The sequence below is a fragment of the Equus asinus genome, chromosome 3 (genome assembly GCF_041296235.1).
Source record: "Equus asinus isolate D_3611 breed Donkey chromosome 3, EquAss-T2T_v2, whole genome shotgun sequence".
Classification (NCBI taxonomy): Eukaryota; Metazoa; Chordata; class Mammalia; order Perissodactyla; family Equidae; genus Equus; species Equus asinus.
This window is the reverse complement of record NC_091792.1, coordinates 150,091,452-150,104,983: the sequence shown is the minus strand read 5'-3', so window position 1 is coordinate 150,104,983 and position 13,532 is coordinate 150,091,452.

Below are 13,532 nucleotides of genomic sequence, written 5' to 3'. Positions count from 1 at the left end.
CTTAAAATAAATAAATAAGGTTTGTTGTTTTAAAATAAGTAAATAAGTAAATAAAATAAAATAGGGAGGTCTGGAAAGGATTCACTGCGATGACACTGGGACAAAGATTTGAAGGAGTGGAGGGATCAAGCTAAGTTGATATCTGTGGAAAGAACATTTCAGGCAGAAGGAGCAGCAGAAGCAAAGGCCCTGTGGTGACCACACGTCTGAACTATTTGCGGAATAGAAAGGAGGCCAGGATGGCAGAATCATTGTGAGGGAAGGGAATAGTTCAGATCAGGTTTGGGTCTTGCAGGCCATTTCACAAACTCTTCTCTGGATGAGATGGAAAGCCACTAGAGGGCCATTGGAAAAAGCCTTCTGGCGACAGCATATTGATGCTCCCAAACTCTGGCTGAGCATGTAAATCAAATATAAATCAATAAGGAGGTAAAATACTATCACGTTAGAGTTTCACCTGGCAATGGATCACCCTTCACCTCTATGTCTTTGATATAATGTTGTACTCAAAATACATCACATTGTATTCTTCTTCTAAAATGTCAGACTGTCTCTGGGGTTCATATAAGTCTGGGCTGATGGCATTGGGCTTCTGGAAGTACATTTGTGGGAGGGAATGTCATATATCAAAGGAGTTCTGGGAAGTGGAGAAGAATCATACAGTCACCATCATACTGTAGTGGAGATTGGACTTATGTGTGTGTGCACTTGCGTGCACATGTGCAGAGACCAAACATCCTGGTTGGCTTGTGACAGTACCAATTGGTGTCCTTTGTCCTGGTGTAATTATTATAAGATCCTTCTCTGTTAGGGAGAGCCTTAGGGAGGGAGAGTACTGTGAGACACAGAGCCACGAATAGCATTGTGGTGGGAACCAGCTAGCAAAGAATGACCTAGCCAAAGATTCCCAGTGAATGTGGTCACCAAAGGCAATGATGGGACAAAATCAAATTGCTTTGCCAGCAGGACCAGTCTATATGGCTTAGGGTCCTAGCAGGATACAGATGATACACTCACACCAGGATAATTTGAAGGAAGTTTAACAAAAGACCATTTACAAAGGTACTAATAGTGTGCAGGAATGCACCAAGGCCTGACAAGACAAGCGATTGAGGTGGCTATGGGAATCTGGAAGGAAAGAGTCCCACGGAAAGGCCACCTGGAGAGGAACAGTGACCTTATGTTCATGAACCCAACAGGCATGAGGCACCCTGCAAGGAGGGAGCCAGCTGGGAAAATGCTATGACCTGAATCTTTGCACACCCCTCAGTTCATATGTTGAAATCCTAACCCCCAAAGAAGATGGTATCAGGACATGGGGCCTTTGGGAGGTGATTAAGTCATGCAGATGGAGCCTCGTGACTGAGATTAATGCCTTTTAAAGAGACCCCACAGAGATCCTTTACCCCTTCTATGAGGTGAGGACACAGCCAGAAGGTGCCAGCTACGAAGCAGGGAGAGGGCCTTCACCAAAAGATGACTGCTGTTGCCTTGATTTTGGACTTTCCAGCCTCCAGAACTGTGAGAAAGAAATTTCTGTTGTTTATAAGCTGCCCATCTGTGGTATTTTGTTATAGCAGCCCAAATGGACTAAGACTGGAAGTAAATAACCAAGCCTCTCTCGCCTTCCTCACTCTGAGAGAGCCTGTTGGGGCAGGATCCAGGGCAGAGAGCTCAATGGAGAAGAGTGGAGAATATGGAGGGCCAAATGGGAGATGTCCAGCCCACAGCCTATATGTCACCAGCAGGGATTGAGCAGGACAGGAAGGTCCTGATAGAAGCCACAGGGCTGTGGGCAGCCTTTGTGAGCAGAGAGGAAATATTCTCTGGGAGCACCTGCAGAAACAAAGAGAGGGAGACTCTCTTAAAGCAGCTGATGATCTTCCAAACAAGCGGAGGCTTCAAAAAACACTGAGATAGAGGTTGTTGGGGTTACTGTGACCTCATTGTGAACCTTGGCCTAAAGGGACCCAGGGAAATGGGTGTGTTTAGCTTGGGAACATTTCTGAATTTCCAAATAGTCTTCTCATAGGCATGCAAATATCTATGACGCCTCCGGTCTAAGGGTCATATAATAACTACTTGCACTTCCTGTTGGCTGGCTCTGTTCTCAGGGCCCCTGGGGCAGCCACAGAAGGGCCAAAGCCAAGAGGAAGGAAGTTGTCATCAGCTCTGTGTGGTTTCTGAATCATTTGAGGAAACAAGGGAAGGCACAAGTCATCCTCTAGTTGACTTGATAAGCATGCCTGATGGGAAGTGAAAGACATGCTGTCCCCAATAGTCCATTTTTGTAACATAAGTACTTATTTTTGTTTTAGATTATATTTGATGATTTTTATGTTATTTTTGAAAAGCCAATATATACACATGGCTCAAAAATAAAAACAATATGAAAAGCCTCACTCTCGTCTCTGTCATCTTTTCTGTCCCCTAATCTTCACTCTGATAACTACATTTTTCTTTGTGGAAATTCAAGCACATATGAATAAATATTGTTACTCCCTATCTTTTCTTACATGAAAGGGAGCATTCAATACACAATACTTTGTATCTTGCTTTTTTCTGCTTACTACTATATCCTAGAGCTTACTCTGTATCAATACATAGAGAGATTCCTCACTTTTTTTTTTTTTTAACAGCTACATGATATTCCATGGGAGGGATGTTCCATAATTTATTTAACCTATCCCCTGTTGGGAACATCATTTGCTTGGTTTGCACTCATTTTCCCTTATAAACAATGTTGCAGTGAGTAATCTGGTATATCCATCATTTCTTATGTGTGCAGAATATTTGTAGGATAAATTCCTAGAAACGAGGTCAATGGGTGAAAAAGTAAATGCTTTTGTAATATTGATGTATCCATATATTGAGTTTCCCTGGATCTCTATAGTCTAGTGATGAATTGAACAACCATGTATTATTTCCAGCTGAAAAGCTCCAAAGAGGAAAGTAAACGCTGAGTCCAGATAGAAGCTTCAGTCAATGTAGAGTATTGGTTCCCACTAAAGATGACCACCTTGGAGTGTATGTGTCCCTGAGTGCATGTTCCATGTTCAAATTGAGAGTCCAATTTGAAAGACAGCTAGCCATCTGGTTATTACCACAGATAAACACCCCGCCCTACTTCCAAAGAAACCAGTTTCTTAATTATTTCAAAGACTTCAGCTTTTAATTCCGGTGGTCCAAAGGTTTCAGGGAACAAAGGTAAGGCAGTCTGAGAGCTCTGGATTCCTCTAGCAGAGCAAGTACTGTGCCAAGTGATAGATGCTCTGAGGTTCCAAATCCAATGTCTACAAAATTCTCTCATTCCTGGCAGCAGAAGCATAAACTTCACAATGACATCATAAAATAGACCTTTATTTTGAAAATAACCGTGGACTTTGAAAAAAAAAAAGTAAAACCAAACAAAACACACCATTAATACCAACAACAACAACTGAGCAAACATGAAAAAACTACTTTTCAGTGTTTTTGCTAATACACAGCAGGGTGGGTTGGGGGAAGCTTTGCTCATAAAAGAAAAACACTAGAAGACCTGGCCTTTTACATGGTTGTGAAAACAGACTGTGCAGTGAAACTTAGCTGTGAAAGACTCTCAGAAGAAGAACGGGTTTAACCCTATGCAACATCCTGCTAGCTGAGAGGTTTTCTTTCTAATCTCCAACATTTTTGTTTTAGCCATTTTAGTTTGTGCCACAAGACAGGGCTGGGGTTTGAAAAAGACATGTCAAACTTATATTTTGTGGTGCAACCCACATCCAGGAAGTGACATTCAACCATTTTCTTAATCTAAGAGGAGATGTGATAAGAAAGTGTTGGACAGGTTAAGAAAGACTGGGAAACACTTTGACTTAGAAGAAGTTACCTACCACCTGGCCTTGTGAAGATGGTGCCCTGAATGGAAAGTGAATCTTTTCAGGATGAGTCAGGCCATCGCCATGAAGTTGCGTTATTGTAGCATCCTGCAGGTGTGTTAGGCTGTAGAGAGCTGTTACTCCTGCTAGCGGCTTTGGAGGGTGAGGTCTGGAGTGATTTTCACAGTTTTTCTGGGAGCTGTATGGTTGTGCGGTGGCCGGCCAGGTCTCTTTCCATGACGTTCAGTCTTGAGAGTATCTTTCTGGGCCCAGGGTCAAACACCTGTTCCACTATGCCTTTGTCTTGTGACCTTGGCTGAACAAGATGGCGCTCCTCCTGCCTGTAAGTGCAGAAGCACACACCTCCAGGACTGTTGCAAACTGGTCCTTCTGTTAAAGAAAGTCTCTCCACCTCAACCCCACGCTGTCTTCACCACTCCTTCCCATTAATATTACAGAGAATCATTTACAGGGAATTCATTAGAGAGTAAATGTTTAATTAAAAAAATCTAGTAACAGCGTTTTGATTAATAGTGTTTAATATCAATTAATGAAGTTTTACTATGTATTAAGTATTTGGTGACAATACCTATGTATTCCCATAATGAAACAGAACAAAACGGTTCCCACCTGAGCCATGTGCTCATCACAACTTGTAGGCTGGTGCCCTCTTCCCTGTGGGTGGCATCATGGAGCCCTAGCCTGCGCAGCTCAGTGCCTCTTGTAGAGTATTGTGGCTAGGAGTCAATACCTGGGATTAGGTGGATGGGAATTGAATCCCATATCCATCACATGGTACCTGTGTTTCTTCACTTAATTTATTTGACCTCTCTGCCACGGTCAGCGTTCTTACTTATGTACAACAGAGCCATCTCCCAATCTTGCAATACAGAGTATTTGGAAGCTCCAGAATCTCTGGGAGGGTGAAGGAATTAGGCAAGAGTCAGTAGCATCCAAATTATACCATTGCTCCAGTGGAGAGCCTCCTGCCCAGATCTCTGGACAAAAGAACTGAAGTATGCACCGTGGATGTTCAGCCCAAGATCCAATCAATAGTATTTCCACCAATGCTGCCTCTGAAAATTTGGTGTCCACAATGCTGTTTCCAAATCTGTGAAATGGGTATAGTAGTAGTGCCTACCTCATGGGTTTATTTTTAAACCTCTACTTCCTTTTCTCCTCCTCTTTTTTTTCCTTCTCTTTCCTTCTTCCTCCTCTCTTTGCTCCTCTTTCCCTCCTTCTCCTCCTAAGAGTGATAAGAAGCAGCATATGAATAGTTCTTATGGAAACAACTTTCCCTGTTTCTGGGGCCAGGAGGAGGTATGGGATACAGAGCCAGAAAGCCACCATTTTGTTGGATGGTAGCATAAACTAATAAATGCTAAATACACCATGTTCCCTTTTCTCTTTTTTTCCCTCTAGTATTTCCCCAGTGGAATGAAATATAAAATGAATTGTCTTCATATCAGATCCAGAGAAATGGGAGGGAGCTGCACTAGAGAATGTAAACTCTACGGGGCAGGGACTTTAAAAAAATCTTTATTGAGATACAATTCACATATCATAAAATTCATCCTTTTAAAGTATACAATTCAACGGTTTTCAGTATATTCACAGTTTTGCAACCATCACACAATCTAAGTTTAGAACATATAATTCACCAAAAAAGAAACACCATCCCCACTGGCTGTCACTCCCCATTCCTCCCACATGTAGCCCTAGGCCACCACTAATCTACTTTCTGCCTCTATAGATTTGCTTATTCTGGACATTTCATAGAAATGGAATCATACAATATATGATCTTGTGTGACTAGCTTCCTTCACTTAGCGTAATGTTTTTAAGGATCATCCGCGTTCTAGCATGTGTCAGGACTTCAGTCCTTTTTATGGCTGAGTAATATTCCATCTTTAAGTATACCACATGTTGTTTATCCATTCATCAACAAATAGCATTTGGGTTGTTTCCACTTTTTGGTTATTATGATAATGCTGCTATGAACATTCATGCACATTTTTTGTTTGAATGCATGTTTTCATATATCTTAGGTAGATAGATAGGATTGAAATTTCTGGTTGTATACTAACTCTGTTTAACATTTTGAGGAACTGCCAAACTGTTTTCCAAAGTGGCTGAGGGCAGTGATTTTCATCTGTTTTATTCACTGCTTATACAGTGCTGCTATGGTAAACTCACCATAAGCATTTATTAAGCAAATTGAAAAGATGAATTAATAGTTGTGTGGTGAAGACATGATATTTCCTTATACAGTATGTGTAAAACATTAACATGTGTAAAATATTTTTTGTTTGGACATTAAATATGGCATACAATTTTTTAAATTTTTTCATTCCTTTTTTTTTCCACCAGTAATTGGTACCCATTAAAAATGAGATTTTGAGGGGCTGGCCCCGTGGCCAAGTGGTTACGTTCGCGCGCTCCGCTGCAGGCGGCCCAGTGTTTCGTCGGTTCGAATCCTGGGCGCGGACATGGCACTGCTCGTCAGACCACGCTGAGGCAGCGTCCCACATGCCACAACTAGAAGGACCCACAACGAAGAATACACAACTATGTACCGGGGGCCTTTGGGGAGAAAAAGGAAAAAATAAAATCTTTAAAGAAAAAAAAAAAATGCATTCTAAAAAAAAAAAATGAGATTTTGAAATTGCACTCTGCCTTGTGTAATTCTGAGAAAGAGGTCTTTTTGTGGTTTCTGGTGTGCCACCCTCTCACTGTAAAGGGAAAAACAACTAACTCAGGGTGAAATTTAAGTGAGATAACACTGCACATGATAATACATGAATAGAATAAGACAGGTCCGCATTCAAGTGCTAAAAAAGAAGGCAGTAGTTTCCTTACAATTACCTTCTAGTCAGATCATAGTTTGGCAGCTGACAAACCAAGCTTTAGGACCGTACATAAAAGATGAGAAAATAATTTCTGATTGAGGCCCTGAGTGAACTTCTAATTCTAGTTCATTCACCGTTCCCTCACGCCTGCCACTACACTTCTGCCGATGAGCTTGTATCGTGCTGTGCACAACAATCAATTACCCTTAGTTCATAAGAACCCCTTCTCCAGAGTAGACCATAGACCTGTGCAGGGCAGACACCTTGTTCTGAAGGTCTTTGTATTCCTGGAATCTAGTCCACAGCTGGTGCACAGCACAGACTCTGTGCACAGTTCTGAAGCGTGTACATGAATGAATGAGTGAACTTTTGTGACAATATTTTGATGCTTAATATTTTGTGGCTGGTTTTAAGAACTTAGTTCTAAACTATGCATTTAGATATGCGTGTGTATGTATACAACTATATATATGTTGTATGTATAAGTACAAATGTGGTTTTCTCTAGCTATTGAGATTATGGATGGTTTTTATCCTACTTGTAATTTTTATATTTTCAAATTATTTTGCAAAAGACACGTACCATGCTTTTGATCAGGAAAAAACAATGTGACAAATGCAATTTTAAAAAAGGAAAACATTTCTGGGTTCTTGATGATGTTCTTGATAATTAATGTAACTTGGAGAGCTGAGCTATTTTCTTTTCTGCACGAGTTTTAATGATTATAGCTTTAGAATATGTTTTAATTCCCAGTTTCTCTTGATTTTTGTCATTTTTCTTCCAACGTCAAGAAATAATATTTTCATTCAAATTCCAGAAACTTTTAATAAAATCATAAGGGATGTGCCCAGGAGATTTTTTATGATGTTATCATAGCATAGCAAAAGATTAGAAGCATTTGAAATCAGGACAATGATCAAATAAACTATAGTATGACAATACTATGGCAGATTATGTATTATTAGAAATGTTATTTATGAAGAATATTTAAAGGCAGGTAAAATATCTATCATATGTTAAGTTCAAATTCTATGATATAAATTCTGGGAAAATCATATATAGTACACAAAATTATTAACATTAATTATATTTATTTCTGAGTGATGAAGCTATGAGTAATTTTATTTTATTTCTACTCTTCTGAATTTTCAAAATTATATATGAGTACAAACTCATTATAACTTGAAAAAATTATTTGTAGAGTTGTTACTTTGCAAGGAGGCATATTGTCTTAAAACATAAATTTGAACTTTGCTTTGATTACCAATTACCTAGTTAAATAAGCAGAATTTTAAAATGTATCGGTTTGAAAAAAAATTTAGTCTCAGCAAACAAAACAAAATAACCAAAATGTCCTTCAGTAAGGGAACGGATAAACAGTGGTACATTCAGACAATGCAATATTATTCAGAGCTAAAAAGAAATAAGCTGTCAAGCGATGAAAAGATACGGAGGAAATTTAAATGCATATTGCTAAGTGAAAGGCGGCAATCTGAAAAGGTCACATACTGTGTGATTCTAACTGTATGACATTCTGGAAAAGGCAAAACCATGGAGACAGGAAAAAGATCAGTGGTTGCCAGAAGTTAGGGGGAAAGGAGTAACGATTAGAGGGAGCACAGAGGATATTTAGGGCAGTGAAATGATTCCGTATAATTCTATTATGGTGGAAATACGTCATTATTCATTTGTCAAACACCAAGGGTGAACTCTAATATAAACTATGGGCTTTGGGTGATAATTATGCGTCAGTGTAGTTTCATTGATTGTAACAAATGTACCGCTCTGGTCAGGATGTTGATAGCAGGGGAGGCTACACAAGTGTGGGGCATATGGGCATGTGGGAACTCTATAATTTCCGCTCAATTTTGCTGTGAACCTAAAACTGCTCTAAAAACTTGTTTATTTTTTTTTAAAAAAAGGCAAAATAAAAAATCAGCGAATGATATTCAGTACCTTTACTTTCAATGAATTCTATTTGGGGCTCTCTTTTGAGCTTCCTGTTTGCTTGTTTTTAGCCTGTTCTAAAGAACGGTAGGTTGAGAAAACATGGCTCAGCTGCCGCTTAGATATTCAAGAATGCCTTCCTCCTCCCAGCTGAGATGTTTGACCTTTACCCTCTTCGTGCTGGAATATGACAATGGAAAGCTCAGTGTCCCAGGGAATTAAGTAAACATCTCATAAGAAAATCTGTTGAGAAAATTTTGGCATGAATTTCGGGGCGTTCTGGGTGGTTTGAAATGCACATATGGAATGGCTAATACATAAATTTTGCCCAAGTCACTGTGAGTGGGCTAAATTTGACATCAGTGAGTGTGTTTCTCTGTTGTTTTTGAATTCAGCATCCATTCACCCTTCTGGTGATGATATCCTGGTTTTCCTCAAGAGACCTTTCCCTGCTCCATTCTCAGCCCATGTGGGGCTCCACCCCTTAGTTCAGGCAGCAGGAGACGCAGACCTAATCTAATCAGAGCACACCAGTCCCTGACCACAGTGATTGGTTCAGAGCTAACGGCAAGGATTTTCTTAAGTGACTGGACTGAGCTGGTGGGGGGGTGGAGTGTGTTTGCTCAGCTGAGAGGTAGCCTGGCGCAGAAGAGCATGCTGTCTGGAGCCCATTGCTTGGGCTTAAACCCAGTTCCCCAGTTCTGTCACCTACTAGCTAGGTGACCTTGGGTAAGACACTCATCCTTTCGAGGTCTTCCCCTGTAAAATGGCGCCAAGAATACTCCCTACCTCTGGGGTTGTAATGGAGATTGAACGAGTTAATATTTGTAAAGCTTGGCAAAGTGTTTGTCTCCTCAACATTTTCACTTGGGAATATAATGGCATCTCAAATTTAACATGCCCCGAACAAACTCTCCTTTCATAGGCTTCCTTAACTCAGTTAATATCTCCATCCTTCTAGTTGCTCAAGTCAAAATCCTTGGAGTTGTCTTTGATCTGTCTCTTTCTCTCTTTATTCCATAAACAAATTCTGCCAGTTCTATCTTCAAAATATATCAAGAACTCAGCCACATCTGCTGATGCCAACCCCGTTTAAGCTCCCACCATCTCTTGCCTGGATCAGAGCACCATAGCCTCCTAAGTGGGCACCCTGCTTATGCCCTTGCCCCACTTCAGTTTATTCTTGACAAGCAACCAAAGCGAGCCTAAGAAAACAAAGCAGAAAATGTCACTCTTCTGCGCTCTGAGTGCCATCCATCCCCCCGCCCCCAGCACACACGCCAGCACATCTCGGTCCTCTGCTACTTCTTTCCTCCTTGCTCTTTCTGTACCAGGCACCTCTTACTTGACCTTTGCTGTTCTTTGAACACACCAGGCTTGCTTCTGCCTTAGGTCCTTTGCTCTTTTCTTCCCTCTACCTAGAACCCTGTTTCCCCAGATGTTGTGTGGCTGCCTCACCTTCTTCAGATGCCTACTCAAATGCCACCTTCTCAGTAAGACCTTCCTTGGAGCCTCTATCCAAACTTGCAACCCTCCCTCCAGGCTTTATCTCATTTCCTACTTATTTTGTTTCTTAGCCCTCGTTACCACTTCACCTATGCCGTGGTTTACTTATTTATTTTGTCAATGATATGTTGGCCCCCTATTACAACACAAGCTCTATAAGGACTGCATTCTTTTTTTTTTTTTTTTTAAAGATTTTATTTTTTCCTTTTTCTCCCCAAAGCCCCCCGGTACATAGCTGTGCACTCTTCGTTGCGGGTTCCTCTAGTTGTGGCATGTGGGACGCCGCCCCAGCGTGGTCCGATAAGCAGTGGCATGTCCGCGGGCAGGACTCGAACCAACAAAACACTGGCCCGCCCGCAGCGGAGCGCGCGAACTCAACCACTCGGCCACGGGGCCAGCCCCAGGACTGCATTCTTTTAACTGCTGTATACTCAGGACCTAAAACAGTTCCTGGAACACAGCAGGTGTTCAGTAAATATTTAATGCACGAATGAATGAATAAATGAATGACAGAAGAAAAGATTTGCTTTAAGGATGATATTCATCAACAAACAGTTTGCAGTGCCTCCTAGGGACCAGGAACTTGGTAGTCATGGGGCTCACACCTGAGAAAAAGACTGTTTTGGTGTCCATTTACAATCTAGTGTGGGGCAAAGGAGGAGGAGGAAACTGTCTAAAAAAAAAAACAAAATCAGGAAGTATAGGGTGCGTATGAGAACCCATGATAGGAATGAGAAAGCTCGTGAAGAATGTCCCAGATGTGGGGTGTTTAGGCCGTCACCTGAAAGTTCAGGAAGAGTTTCTCAACTGTTTGTCACATTTAACAGAAGGAGAAACTAAAAGCTCAAGTGCTCCCAAGTCACTCCTGATTCATAATCAGAAAATAAGACAAAGCAAATATGAAACCATAACTTTGTGGGTGTGAGTGTCAATTGGTACAACTCCCTTGGCGGGAAATATCTTGCAAGTTTTTGTGTATGTGTGTGAGGAAGATTGGCCCTGGGCTACCATCTGTGCCCATCTTCCTCTATTTTGTATGTGGGATGCTGCCACAGCATGGCTTGATGAGTGGTGCATAGGTCTGCGCCTGGGATCCAAAACTGCGAACCCCGGATGACCAAAGCAGAGTGTGTAACTTAATCACTATGCCACTGGGCCAGCCCCCATCTTGCAGACTTTTAAACGTTTGTGCCCTTTGTCCCAGGAAGTCGACTTTTAGAAGTGTATGTACTTGGACATGTGAAAAAAATATGCTGAATATTTATTCCAATATTTAATGTAGTAACAAAGGGGTGGGAAACCCAAGTGCCCATCGAACTGGGTCTAGTTAAAGAAACCATGGTACACTATCCACTGGAATACTGGGGCTCATTTAAAAGAATCAAGTAGGGCAACATGTGCTGATAGGGAACGTGTTCATTCTCTCTGGGGACAGACAGAAGGCCAGTAGGGCTGGAGTGCCTTGGGGGCTGGGGACAGAGGTGCCGGTGGAGTCTGGAGGAGTAGAGGGGCTCAGGTGCTTGCCTGCTGTGTCTACAGCAAGTGCAAGGATGAGGTAATCAGAGTTGCATTCCAAAAGTTACATCTTTATGGAGAGAGGCTTAAAAGAAAGCCACCACCCTGGCTGTGGTGGAGACAATGGGTGCCGGCGGTTGAGGAGAGTGGATTTGGAGAGAATGGTTGGGAAGCTCTTTCTAGGTGAGTAAGAAGGTGGCCTTTCTTTTGGACTAAGCTGGTGGTAGTGAAGATGAAGAAAGTGGATAGCTAATGAATAATTTTTGGGTTGAAGGAACCAACTTCGAGTTGGATGTATGGGATGAAGGAGAGCAAAAAGTCAAAGAAGACCTTCTCTAGCTTGAGCAACTGGGGTGTGTGTGTGTGCGTGTGTGTGGATTCTCTTTACTGAAATTGGAAAGACCAGAAGAGGAACCGTTTTGAAGAAGGAAGATGAACAAGTCAGTTTTGGATGGAGTAACCTGCAAGCTAGTGGAGATTTCCTCTCCTCTGTCAACACTTTGGCCCCTTCAGGATCTCCCTGCCATGAGCTTTCTTAGTTTTTCACTGCCTCGCACCTTCCTTTTGCCCTCACTTCAGTTTCTGCAGGACTTAGGTGCCATGGCCCATTATTAAAATCCTGTCTGCTTAAACTTTCAACTTCTTTGCCTTTCTCTTACTGCCTGCACTTACCCGGTGTTACGGGTTGAATGGTGTCCCAATCCCCCTAAAAAATCATATGTTGAAATCCTAACCCCCAGAACCTCAGAAAGTGACTGGATTTGGAGTAAGGGCCTTTCAAGAGGTAATTCAGTTAAAATGAGGTCATTAGGGTGGGCTCTAATACGACTGGTGTCCTTATGAGAAGAGGAAACTTGGACACAGATGTTCGGACATACAAAGGAAAGACCATGTGAGCACACAGCAAGGAAGCAGCCATCTACAAGCCAAGGAGAGGGGCGTCAGAGGACACGGACCCCACTGACACCTTGATCTCAGATTTCCAGCCTCGGGAACTGTGAGACAATAAATTTCTGTTTAAGTCACGACAGACTTCATGGCTTTGATACGGCAGCCCCAGTAAACTAATACATTAGCCAACCTCAACCCCATCAAATCCAGCTCTGTGCCTACTTTCACCCTTTCTTCTAAGCAGTGGGGAGTGGCTGGACAAAAAATTTAAAAAATACATCCACACTGACTGGTCTTTCTTTAAATTTCTGACCACTTAATGACACCCTGAGAACGACTCTCATTTCCCCAGTCTCCTCCAGCCCCACCCATCCCCCACCCAGTCACAGAAGATGACTTCCCATTTCACTGAGAAGCAATCAGAAGAGAATGCCCACATGTCACTGTCAGCAGGTGCGCTCCCCTTCTGGCCCCTGAAGCCCTGTTCTCCACCTTCCTTCCGTGAGGGGGCAGAGCTCCTGCCCAGGGCCCCCTGCGTCTGGGACTCCTTTCCTGACACCTGAGCTTTTCCCTCCCACAACTTCCCCCTCTCCTTCCTCCTTATTGGTTGTTACTTGTCTGCTGGGTTGTCTGTCACCCTACAAACATAGTGTTGCAGGTCTCTTCTCAGAACAACATGCTCTGTCCTTGCTCCAGGAATAGAAGATAGGAATAGTGTCTTCTATTCCTTTACACAGAACTCTTCCCCTTAAATCATCTGACTTATGATACACTCTCTTCTCACATACTCTCTTAAACCTACTCTCCTTGGGCTTTGTCCCCAACATTCCTCTAAAAGAGCTCCTGTCAACAGCACCAGTAGCTCCCAGGGGCCCTTTCTTTTGTCTCAGGGGTCACTCCTCCCAGTCCTCTTTGCTGGAGCTCGTCTCACCTTTCTGATCTCCACTACAGGGACGCCCCATGGTTG